Here is a 13,158-nt window from a genome sequence, read left to right as displayed (position 1 = left end):
ACTGGATGCCTATGGGACCGTTATTCATACTTAATTTGCAGTTCTGATTTGCCACAAAGAAAAGATTCTGAAATGTGAATTAAATACAAATAATACTCTGCTATATCTAATAAAAATCCACAGTCTGCTGCCCAACTTGTGATGATCTAAGTCAAAGTCACTTTCTCTCCCAATTGTATGGTGGCTCTGGTGCAGAATTATAATTAATGTGTTCCTTCCCAAACAATGAGAAAACCAGTAGGGTATAAATGTCACTCAAAATAGACTGCAACAAAACAAAAAGCCAGAAATTACCCTTCCCTCTTCACGACTGTAAGCATTCCTTTCTTTTCCTCCTCTCCTACTTAGAAAGCCAAAACCCCCAGATAATCCCATGTTCCACAGCCGGTGCATGCCAGAAGGCACACCAGAACCCATATGTATGTTGCTGCCCCATCACAGGAAAGGCTAATGCTTGCTTTCTGAGTGAGCTAGAAGTAAAACAACCAACCACGACCATTTTCACAACAATTAAAAAGCATGCTCCATTTGCACACAGCTCCTACAGCATGGGTGCAATATGCTGACTAGCTGACTGCCTTGTCCTCACGTCTTCTGCTTGTCCCACTCCAGGTACAGTTTTTATAGCACATACAAATAAACAGCCTGGAAGCTATAATCTTCCCTCTGATACAGGTGTAGTGCCCCAGAGGTGAACCAAGTACTGCCTGCTTCCAAAGTCAGTGGCAAGCACAGCACCCCTCTCCCTGACCAAGCTTATTGATGAAGGCTGCTGTCTTCACCGTGGTCTCTCCCAAGGCTGCTCTTACAGGAGCGTGGGAAGGAAGGCCTTGCCCACTGGAGGACTAGGACTTCCACTGCAGACTGGAAAATGTTAGTGGTTACTGGAGTTGCTGTCTGTCGAGACTGGAACACCTCATATAACACAGAGCAGGATCCAATTCAGATTCCCCTGCCCGGCAGCTAGGAGCAGATGTGGTCCTGGATCTTCACCTAACCTTCCAACTCACCTTCCAAATATACGTCAATAGGACATCTCTTAAGTCTCTATAGGGCCTATCTGAGAAACTGTGAACATGGCAGCTTCTGCAGCAGGAGAGAAACAGCATTTGCCAGTAATTGCAGCTTTGTCCCCAGCCACACTAAACAACCGACACTGAGGAATCGTGTCCTCGCACACCACTCACTGCGCATCGGCACCACCATGACTGCGCGCACGGACTCCTGGCCAGCAGCAAGTGCAGGACGCTTCGAGGCAGCCATCAGCAGCAGGCAGATACCCTAATGAGAGTTTTCTCGCAGCTGCTGTGCTTGTAATTACTCGCAGTCATCCCACTGACCAGCTCACTCATGCCCTTCCTGGGTTTAATGCAGGACGTCCGGGGCAACTCGGCGTTTCTCCACCAGGTGTCCCCATTGGTGTGTATTTGAACATTTATTAGCTCTGATTTCTCAGATGAATTTCTTGGACAGCTGATTTGATTAAGAATTAAAATAAACTCCAAATACCATAAGGAACTTGGCCCGAAAAACGAGGCATGTAACAGAAGTGTTGTGATACGGGAATGTTTTCCTTAGTTAAAATTAGGAAAGAAAGAAAACATAGCAAATGCAAGCTGCTTAAAAGAAAGTGTTTGTCGTTCTATACACTAAATTACATGCTTTCAGCTCTGTGACTGAAAGGAGTGGTTCAGATATTACTTCACGTTTAGAGTTGGAGAAACATAAGCAGACAAATGAAAAACTTTTTTTTTTTTTTTTAGTGTTAAAATTGGATTAAAGAAACAGTACTTAGAACGTTGCAAAGGATCCTGTGATATTTTCCAGGTTGGCCAAAACGTGGCTGATTTTTTTTTTTTTTTAATGATAAAAGCCTCTCAGTCACAGTTTTCAGGAATGAAACAAAGCCACAAAGAGCTCATTCTTGGGCCCTGTCTTTATACCACAACATTTTGCCCATCAAATGCTCACACAATTCTATGCTGATCGATCGCTGCGTTTCACTGCTGGTGCTGCTTCTCCTGGGAAAGCCCAGCCCGTTCAGAGCAGGTTTTCAAATGCAAATGTCTCTGCTGGAAACCCACCTGTTTATGTTCATGTGAACACTGAACACTTAGAAAATCTCCTTCTCCCTTGCATGCATACGAACACCACAAAATTCACACTGACTACTCAAACCACAAAAAAAAAAAAATAATCTATTTCTGCAAGTAACACGAAGCCAAATTAAAATCTGTAAGAGTGTAAGAAATTCAGAATTACAGCCTGAAACTCAGCTCTTCGCTTGCTGCATTGTAACCCATATGGAATGGAAGATCAGCTCTTGTACAGAGACCATTGCAGCACTGAGGACAGCTTGAATTGCAGGACTTGTAGCCACAGAAACTAAGTTGTTACAGAAACAAAGGACTAGATAACCACTTTCTCTTGCCTCATGCTGGAAACAGGGATGAGCATCCTCTCTTCCCACTTCTCACACTCATATTTTCAAACCAAGACAATCAAAATCTTTCTAACCATTTAAGTTTTAAACAATGTTTTAGCCAGAAAATCCTAAAGTTTTCATAAACGTAAATTTATAACTTCGTGAAAGTAAATTTATAACCAAATTTGGGCTTTCATGAATGTTGAATTCGAACATAAAACATCCAGATAAATCGTCAAAGTCATCACAGCACAGATGGATGTGAAGTCTCCTGTGGTTTTCGCACCTTTCTATCATTTGCAGTGCTGTCAGTAACACACTATACAACCTGCCTTTCATCCACAAACATGCACAGTGTGCAAGTATTTCCTACATGTACATACATATTTCCATAAAACCAAGAGATGAGTAGGCACAGGACACGTGCACTCATCTCAGGTACACAATGAGCACCAACACTTTACAAGGAGCAACACACTTCAGTCATATGTGCCTGAAGACAATTCCTGTTCCCAAAAATGCATCCCCATGTCTCTTGTACCATATGGACTAGCCAGAGAAGCAGCCTGTCATCTCCAAACTGATTTTTGAGACCGTTTTGCACTGCTGTGAACCAAGGATGGGACTGGGACCTTCAGTGATAACAATGCCAATATGGGTGTCTCAACAACGTTCACAGTTTCATGGCCATACCTCTCAGTACACGTTTTGATGCCTACTGCAGATATCAAATGAGACACCTACACTCACAACTGGAAGCTGAAAAAATAAGTATTAATATACACGTAAAAGAAACATTGTATGTAAGAATAAAAGATTACAGGAAGAAGTTTATGTCCATGGAGCACTGACCGAGTCTGACAGGACTCACTGCTACAAGCACCCCAAAACAGTTTCTAGTTTTAAGCCAAAACACGACTCCCCTTTCAGATGAGCACAGAACATTTCTTTGCAAATTATCTCAGTTTAGTAAACCTGAAAGTTTAGAGCCTCAGCAGCAAAGCTGGTTCTGCAAGGATCCCATCACAACACTGATGCTGTCCCAAGCCCTTGGAGATTTGGGAACAGCCTCTGCTTTATCCACATCCATTTACAGCAACCATCAATCCAACACTTTTCACTCTTAAAAAGCTCTGCTACAACAACCCTTTTGACCTGCTGTAATACTGCGCATACTGTGGCAATGTTTTTTACTGGTTTTGAGGAGGGACTGAAGCACAACAGATGTTACAAAAGTCCTTTTTCACTGTATTTCTTAATAAGACAAAATGCATTTGCATCAGAATCCAGGAAAAGGTGAGAGCAGTAACTGAAAAATCATGGGCTGCTACTGAAACAAGCACCTTCTCTGCCATTTCAAGAGGGCAACGTTCAGTCTGCCAGGACTCAGGTATCATTTGCTACTGCAAAGACTTCTGCCTCTTTGAAGTTTGGTGTTACCTGAGTCCACAGCAAAGCCAACAAGAGATGGAAAGGGAAACATCCAGGAAAACCATTTTATATAATGGGAGGAGTTTAACATATTCTTCTAATAAATAGCAAGCCTCAAACCGGTGGTCAGTCAATGTGTTCCCATGCTCAGGAGTAAGCTTGGAGAAGACTTCTATGAACGGGGGAACTAAGGATGCTCTTTTCTCTGTGGGTTTACACGTTGTAGATGGATTCACTATTGCCTAAGGAGGAAGGAGCTCTGACTAAAGCTTTTACTACAGCTATGGCACGTACAGGAGGACCCTATCTAGATTCACCTGTGTCTAAGGTCTAGTGTAACACATCTTCACTCTTCTCCACTGCAGCTGGCATAGTTAGCATTTTTACTCACCTGCTCATTTTTACAATCCTTTAAGAACCAATTACCTCCAAGAGCCCTACCACTCTGTTAAGTCTGTTTGACACTGGCCAACAGGTTCAAACACCATTAGGGCAGCACAGCCAGTCTTCTAGGCATGACTGCGTAAGCCTTGTTTCCTTAGGTGAGCACAGCAAAACCAATAGTCACCAGAAAAAATTACCAGGACTCATCAGGGAATTGTCAAATGCATAGAACACACAGACAGCAAAGCACAGAAATGATCCATCCATCAAGAGGAAGAATTAAATAGCAAAGGCACTGAAAGAAAGTATGTTACAAAATTAAATCCAAATTACTTTAGTGTATGGTTAAATCAGTAAATCCTCAGGAGTAAACTAAGGCTCTGATTTACTGCATGTGAGTTGATTCACATTGAATACGTCTGCCTCACAGTAAACCTGAGGTGGTTACATGTTCCGTCCATGGAGGGAAGAGCTAAGCTAGCTGACCTGCCTCAGGATAAACACATGTCCTTCAGCAGTTACCATGGGTGCACTGGATGTGTTGTAAATACACAGGCTTGCTTACAGTAACCTCTTGGACACTCACACCCTTCCTGCTTGGAAGGGGCACTAACAGGACTTGAACCTAACGCAGAAAGGTAATCTATCCTCACAGACTTGAAACTGGTTCTTTTTCTGCAAATTGTGTTTTAACAAAAACTACTGATACTTACATTTTTTTTTCCTTTCTATTAGGGAATGCTGATTCCATTAAATGAAACTGCTTCACAGAGAGGTATTGATTTCATAAGAATTCAACAAGGAAATCTTTAAAATATTTCACTATTTTATTTCATAATTTATAATAGCAAATCTGAAGCCTCTCTCCAGCTCCATAGACATGAGAAGTCTCTAAATTTCCCATAGACCAGCTCTTGTACCATTCCATCATACAAAAGCAGCATCTATAAGACAGTTATACCAGACCACTCTGTTAAGCTTCCTATATCTTGAAGTCTTCAAAACATCATTATCCATTTTCCTTTACAGCCCACATAAAGCAGGTGAGGTTCCTCCATGCAGCAATGGTCATAATTCAGCTGCGCAATCTCTCCTAACTTTACTATCCAACTGCTTTATAATGAGAACTGGGAAAATAACTCAGAGGGAACCATTCCACTGTGGAGTAGTAAATTTTCTTTGAGTAACATTGCTCATTTATTTTCTTGGAGTGCATCCCCCTCCTTTAATTTGACTAAATATAACTGATGCCTAAAGAAATATTCTTAGTTTCAAGATGTTTTATAAACCATGTAATGCATGCAATCTATGCTCAGGAGGTGTTACCTAGCTCCAGAAAGAAACACAGACTACCTCCCACTGTATTTTCAATTTCTTTTTTAAACCTGCCAGTTTTGCATGTATGGGATGCTGCTAGGAGCCCTTACTCCCTTGAATAGCCACAGGGAGTAAGTTGAAAAAGACAGCAAACCGAGACAAATACTAGGATCTAAGACAGCTCCGTCCAAAGGGTGGCCCCAAGCTGAATCTGGGTCAGGGAACATCTCAGTGAGCTTGCTACCCTGCACCACCCAGAGCAGATGGGAAAGAGCTGATTGTGCATCTGGGAGTCGATGTGCATCTGGGAGTCGAAGATCTTCTCTGGCATGCACATGGAGGACCATGTGGAGGAAAACAAGGAGCTGATGCTGTTCCACCAGCAAGGAGACAGCAAGGGAACCTGAAGCATATCTCCTGTCCATGCATGGCCTTGCACAGAGTCCCCAGACTGAGTCTGGCTCTGAGGTAGTTCAGACTGCATCACCCTGGTTCACCCAAAGGCCAGCAACTTCCTCCTTCTGACACGGTCACACCATACAATTCTTTAGACAGATTTTCAAATTAGGAAAATAGATTTGTAGCCTGACCATTCCTGTGTACCTCTTGTCAGACACCTCCTCCTTCGAAATGCCAGCTAAAATCTGCAACAGAGGGGTTAAACTGTTCTGCTAATCAGTCAGATAAATCCATCTGGCCAGTGTGTTACAGTTTATGAGCTGATACTGCGCAGAGTGGGAGAAGCCCTAACTACATTGACTACTAAGTGTGCTTGGTTTTGGGAAAACAGCCATGCTACTGCACTCATATCTTCAACAGCAAGTTTCTGTGTTCCTCTCTTGTTTCTGCGGAAAGGCAGGCCATCATTACATAGTCACTTTATTCTGGGATGTGTGCAAGATGCTGCTGAAAGAAACCCTTCTTGTCCCCCTGAGAAAGCAGCAGCTACCTGGATCACCCCCTCAAGCCAGTAACGTCGCTTAGCTATACAAGCACAACGCTTGGCACTTCCCCGGTAGCTTGATCTAAAAAAATATACTCAGTAAAGCTGCAACAGTGCGTGGCAGTGGGGACACTGGCACGCAAAAAAGATGACCACATCCCTCACACGAGCCAGACCTACATTAGCCGCATCACTCAGCAGCTTGGAAACGCGCTGCTCTAAGGGGTACAAACCTGCATCTTGTATGTGAGACTGAGATTTCTGCTAAACTGAAGGCAGCAAGTCACAGACGTCAGAGAAATTCTCTATTCGAGGGCAAAGCAAAGAAGGATTTCGACTCCATGACTTACGGGTGCAGGAATGTTAAAAAGGCCCCCAGTGAGTTCCTGGCCAGCATGACAGTGATGCAGCTAGACATTTAAATTGAATGCAGCTTATCTGCTACTTACAGAAACAATGTAATTTATTGCATTTCTATTACCCCATGCACAGTCTGTATAATTTATTATCTAAATGCATTTTCTCTAACACATTTTTAATATTCAGTCTGGCTTTGTTTAAAAAAAAGGTAGTCTGGCAATCTGTCACAAATAAGATTTGATGCTGTTTTTCAGTACCATTTTGCAGACTGAACAGCTAGAATTAATTGAGAGAAACTAAGGGCAGATGCAGAGTCCAACATTGAAATGCATTAGCTATATTTTTCACCAGAGCTACTTAATATATTTCTAACTAGCTCAATAATGGATATAAGCATGCATGCAAAGATGTAGCTATAATAAACCAATACAGAAGCTAAACATGAAAATAGTATCTAAAAATCTCAAAGTAATACTCTTACTGCAACCCACTTTATAGATGCAAATTAAAAAAAACAGGGTATAAAGAAAAATACTTCATTCAGACTCATGTGGCAGCCACATTAAATTAAGATAATCCAGGGATAATCAAATTAATGTTAAATGCAGTCTGTATGCTTAGTTTTCTAACCTAAAAAGGACTGCACACATGGATTGGTAAAGGGGAAAAACAGAATCTGTAGGGCTCACTGGCAGTTATTTTATAATTTCACTTTCAACTCAAGCTGAACGTGTTTTAAGAACATACAAGTAGAATCCAAGCCATGATGTATTTGCACTACGTTAAAAAAATGCTTTTCCTCCATGTTTTTCTTTTTCAGTGCAGTTTTGCTGCCCCTTATCTCCTGTCTGGGAAACAGGAACTGCCCCAGCCCGGGCACCCCAAAGAGGTGTGAATTCACACGGTGCTGCTGCCTACTGCAGACATGGAGCATAGACAAGATGCCCGAGGAAGAATTAAATCCCTGGAGTACAATTAAACAATAGCTCCACTGCAGGGATTCAAATTGGGCTTTTAGAAACAAGGGGCCTAGGCAAAATATTCTTAAAAAAAAAAATAGTGTGGAAAAAAACCCAGATTATCAGTACTGTAAGGATTGCTTGACCTCTGTGGTTTGAAGACAGTTTCAGAAGAGTGATGCAGATTTTTTTTTTTTTTTTTTTAAATCGGCCAGCAGGTTGAAAATGCAAAGTCGATTACTGCACAGCTCCAGGTTTAAGTTCTCTGGACTGAAAGCCAGATGAAGGGGCCAGAATCAGGCCCCTGCATGAGTCCCCAGGGTACATTGCCAGCAGAACAAATGTGATTCCTTATTCCTCTGTGCCCTGCTCAGGGCCGTCACTCATGCCTACTGACAGTGGGATGGTGGAAAACACGTCTCGCTGTACTACGGCTTCCGCTGATGAAAAGCAGCAAATGCTGCTTTTCTTATCACAAAGTAGATCCCAGGCACCTGGATGCCTTATGGGACACTGGAGAGCATAATAATTTAGCCAAAAACCAAATGCTAAAATGCTATCATACAATGACCAATTTGGTTCTGGGCCTTCTCTACCTCTTCTGTTTTCCAGGACATTTCTTTCCATCCCTTACACATCTGCGTGTCTGGCTTGCTCCTTCTCCCTGCCCATTTCTATGCGCGTATACAATTTCCATGACTGCAGCCTCCGAGAATTTCCCACGCAGGCTCCCAGCAAGTGACTCCCGTGCCCAGGGCACGCTCCCACCCTCTGCGAGCGCTGGGCCCCCTGTCCTCTCCCTGACTCGGCACAGCCTGCTCCGCCAGCCACCTCCTCCCACGCTTCCTCTCCTCCCCACAACTTCATTCAGCTCCTCCACATCTGCTCCTTACAGCCTTCTCCAGCCCTCGCAGTCAGCAGAGGCAGGAGCTGGCACATCCAGCACGCTTGGCACCCCCTCGGTATAAGCGCTGCCCGGGGCAGGATGCATCTCCCACCTTGCTTTTGCAACAACACAGCTCTCGCCTATCTACAGATTTATCTGTATGGCTCCCTCCCACAGGGAGGGAAGGCTGGAGGAAGGCACAGCAACATGAAAGGACTTACTTGGCATTGCCGAGTACAGTGGGGAAAGAAAAGGAACACAGACGCGAGTTGCTCCTTCGCAGCCCCACAAAACTCTCCTGCTCCAAGCTCTTGCTCCTCTACAGCCCATCACTCAGGCATGTTGTCCCTGGGTGCTGCAGGGCTGGGCTGCTTTTACCTCCTCCAACAGGCAAGTGGGACAATCTTCTCCCTGCCCTCTCCATCCCCCAGCCCAGCAACCACAAGGGAGCAGGAGTGACGCACTTGCCAAATCCCAATCTCCAGGCCAGGTGAGAGACCCTTCCCACTTTTGTCCAGCTGCGCTGCACCACCAGCTTTCTGCATCCTTCACCTGAACAAGACGTGTTTTACAGCTCTCCTTCAAATAATGGTATTTATGTCTTCAATAGTTTCAGAAACTGAATAGCCTCAGGATGGGGTGGAGGCCCAGGAGCAAGAAAGGATGTTATACAGCAGGATCTCCTGTCAGATAAGGACTCAGCTCAAAATAGGTATTTAATGACAGTTGTTTACAGATTATGTGGTCCCACGTGGCCAATCTGAAGAGATACTTGCCTTTCAGTTACAACCCTATCCTGTGTTCTGGCATGTGAAAGCCAGGATGTTTTACGGTTACCTGAACGTTTCTCAGCCAAGTGCAACTAGAACAAAGACTTATACCCACAGCATTTAGTAACTTTTAGATGTCCTCAGCAAGGGAAGAGAACTGCAGCAGGAGAGAAAACCTTTTTTTCATGTTGTTGGCCCTCCTAAATACTTGTGCATGTGCAAGCCACCAAGAAGGATGGATGCTTAGATGGATGCAGCAGGAGCACCATAAGATTGTACAGTCACTTGTGATCTTCCCCTAGATACCTAGCTACGAGACGTTTCTGCCGAAGAGCTTTCAAGGAGTTTGAAAGGGAAGCAAAGGAACTATCTTCCTCTGAAGGACCCAAAGATGCAAGCAGCTTCTTTTAATAGCCTTTACAGCATAGACATCTGGCAGAAAGACTGCAAGACTGCACTAGGGTATCCGTTTTAGCAAAAATTACTCAAGGGAAGACTGTGAGAAAACACCTACGGAGTTATCACATTGTAATCTCTTCAGAAAAGTTGTCTACTTATGCAGGCATTAGTTCTGGAGCTTATAACAGACAGGAAGAGCAGGAGTCTTTGAGAGCGCACCATGGCATTTTTCTCAGTGGTTGATTATTTTCTCTCAAATTTTCAGGAATTTAAAGCTTGCACAGGCCAAACTTTTGTTTTACTTTGGCAAAGCAGGAGGCCGAAGGGCAGGAAACAGAGGAACTTTGTATTCACACATATTTGTGTAAAATATTAGTTACACATTGAGCTCTACCAACCCATTACAGTAGTGCAAGAGAAACACACAAACTTAGTCCAAGAGCTATATTTACAACTCAAATGCAAAATGACCAGCCTGTTTATGGAGCACCTTTTGAAACACCATCCAAAGTGTTCTGAGATGATTCCTTTAAGGCCCTGATTTTAAACCAAAAAGCAGCAGAGTCCACTTTCCACAGCCTCTGGGCTCCCTGCAGTCTCTGAATACATTCTCCCAGTTTCTCTTCCCCACCAAGAACAAAACACTTCCCCTACTGTGCCCATTTGCTGCCTCCTGGCTGAGCAGGCTGCAGCAAAGGATCTTTGCATGGAGTCTGTCAGAAGATGGTCTGTAATGAGCTCCATGTACTCTGCCTGTAAGAGTGGCAGTGGGTTAGAAAGCACAGTTTGAACACCACTTGCTGCACAGATCTTCAATAGAAAGTGTAAGAAGGTGGATATGTAACAGTGAACCCAACTTCCACCTCAGTCTAGTCTACTCTGCAGTTTCATCTAACATGGGCTTGGCAGCTGTCAAGGGAAAAAACAGTCCTTTTCCACAAGGCTACTCAGTACATGTAACTTTCAAACTCTCCTCTGTGCATCCCAAACAATTGCACAGAGGCAGTGAGAGAAGATGCTCCTATGACTGCAAAACAATCTCTCTGTGTTGTGGCTTTCAATTCCTTGAGAGAAGGAAGCAACACTATTCTGTGCAGAAGCCTTTAACTATCAGAGTGGCTGCTTCCATTTCCCAGAAAAGGCTGGGTGGGACAAAGATCTCATATATAAGATGCCAAAGGATCTCACACCAGCAGGAGGGGGAGTTTTCTGCCTTTCCCAGAGCCATTTCCTTTGTCTTGCATTCCTCCTTCAGTACAGGGGACAGAATCTTTGTCCGAGGCTGGGCTGACCATGTGCAGCTTCTCGCCAGCTTTCTTACCCCAGGAGTAAGGGATGCTCTTCTTAACGGGGCTTGCTGGTCCCCAGAATGTCAGCTCCGCCTCACCCTCCTGCAGCAGGGAGGCTCTGGGTAGGATGGAGAAAAGGCTTCCTGCAGAAAGCTCAGTTCCCCTCCACTTTGGGCAGAACACGTTAGAGAGATCAGTTCTGACCTTGAAACATGGCCACTCAGGATGAACACCTGCTAGGGGCCAGCATCCAAGCGTCCCAGGGCGCGGGGCTGGCTGGCTGTCCTCCTACCGCTTCGGCTGCTGGGGCAGCCTTGCATGGAGATGTGTCACACAGCTTCCTCTGGGTCTCCATGCCCGTTTCTCTCCTCTCTCTCCCAGTGGCAGCCCATATGCAATATGAAGGCTAAAACGACTTGTGCATTTATAAATGCAACCGTGTATCAGATTTACAAGCGTTGCTGCTTTGTCCATTCCTGACATTTGGGAGCAGCCTCAGGGCACATGGACTGATGCAAAGCACAGAGAGAAGACGGGTCTTTCAATTTTTTTTTTCTTTTTTAAATAAACCAACTGAATGAACTGTATTGAACAGCTGAAAAGCAATGAGCCAAGTTCATTTCCCAGGCAGGAACAGGACACAAGTTGACAGAATTAAAAGGGACAGCATCAGTTGAAATCTAGCCAACTCAAACTAGGCCTAAACCTACTTTATCTAAATTGCAGTAGCAGCTAAAAACAAGCCTCCTCTTTCAGACAGTGTTGAGATCCCTCACCTACTGCCTAGAAATACTATGCAATCAGTAAAGCAGTCCAGGGGAAGACAGCTTTCCCTCTATTTCAAAGTCTTTTATAGGGAACAAAGACTTTCTGTGCCTCTGCTCCTGGCACAAAGTCTCTTCATGCTTTAGTGTCAGCGTACCCTTTGGGGCCGGAGAAGGTCAAAGACCTGTTCTCAGCCGAGAGCTAGAAGTTGGAGAGACAATAGTGGCTTCCATGACAAGGCACAGGAACTACCCAGCCTGACCCATGAGTCCAGACAAACTGCAGGAAAGAAAAAAGCCCAAACTCCATGAGGTTGGGGAGGTAGAAAAGAAAAGGCTTTAATTTATACTACATAGCTAGCTCACTGACAACGTAAGCCATGGACTTTTCCTCCCCCAAGTTGAATGAGAGTACAGGTGTCCTTGGAAATTCCTGGGTTCCCAGTCATGCTTTCCTACTGCTTAACTGCAGACTGGGAGGAAGCTTGGAGGAGCCTCATGCACAGTCCAGCTTCACACCACCAGTGCTGATGAAGCAAAAGGCAATGTCACACAGCAGTGGTGTTGGTTGCCTCCTCTCAAGGTCCTGAGACAGCATCCAGCACTTTTTAAACCTGGCCAGTGGGTTGCAGGGGTTCTTCTATCACTGTAGCAAAAGGAATTTTGTGGAGAAGAGATTCTCCGGTGTGGCACAATGTCCTAACAAGTCCCAAGCAAAGGCCTGGGAGATGCTATCTGCCAGCTTGTCCCATCAGCGGCTGAAGAAGTGACAGTGCTCCAAGGCAAAGGGCAGGTCTGAGACCGGCACTGGGGTGCCTCCAGTATTGCAAAGGGGCAGGACCCTGCCTATTCTAAACAGAAAGATAAGGGAAGTTAATTTAGTCAGCCAAAATCTAAGGTCATGCAACTCCATTTATGCTGCCAGGAAGGAAGAGAATGGGGATGCTCCACCTGTGCAGTAGCATAACAGCACTCGGCAGCATTCACAGCTGTATTTCTGCTCTATGCCCTCAGCTAGTTTACCACTCACACCTGAAATCACTCTGACACAGGACTCACATGGAGGAAGGACAGGCCACCAGGTGTGTGCTTGTTCACAGCCTGGGAAGCCTCAGCCACAGCTGGGGCCCCCAGAAAGTTCCTCTCTTAATGACTGGCAAGCCTCCTCCCTGCCCTGTGCCTTGGCACCCAGCAACAAAATGGTGCTGGGTGTGTTTCCCTGCCTCACAAG

At 44.7% G+C, this 13,158-nt stretch overlaps 1 protein-coding gene across 2 annotated transcripts in view; it reads right to left on the bottom strand.

The window, feature by feature from the left end:
* Positions 1–13,158, bottom strand: part of SUFU (SUFU negative regulator of hedgehog signaling) — a gene marked incomplete at both ends in the record, with an annotated part of 92,514 nt that overhangs the window by 40,982 nt on the left and 38,374 nt on the right. The window lies entirely within an intron of this gene.

The sequence above is a fragment of the Phaethon aethereus genome, assembly GCF_964289735.1.
Source record: "Phaethon aethereus genome assembly, chromosome: 7".
NCBI lineage: Eukaryota > Metazoa > Chordata > Aves > Phaethontiformes > Phaethontidae > Phaethon > Phaethon aethereus.
The sequence above is the reverse complement of the archived record's forward strand: the minus strand, read 5'-3'. Positions and strand labels throughout refer to the sequence as shown.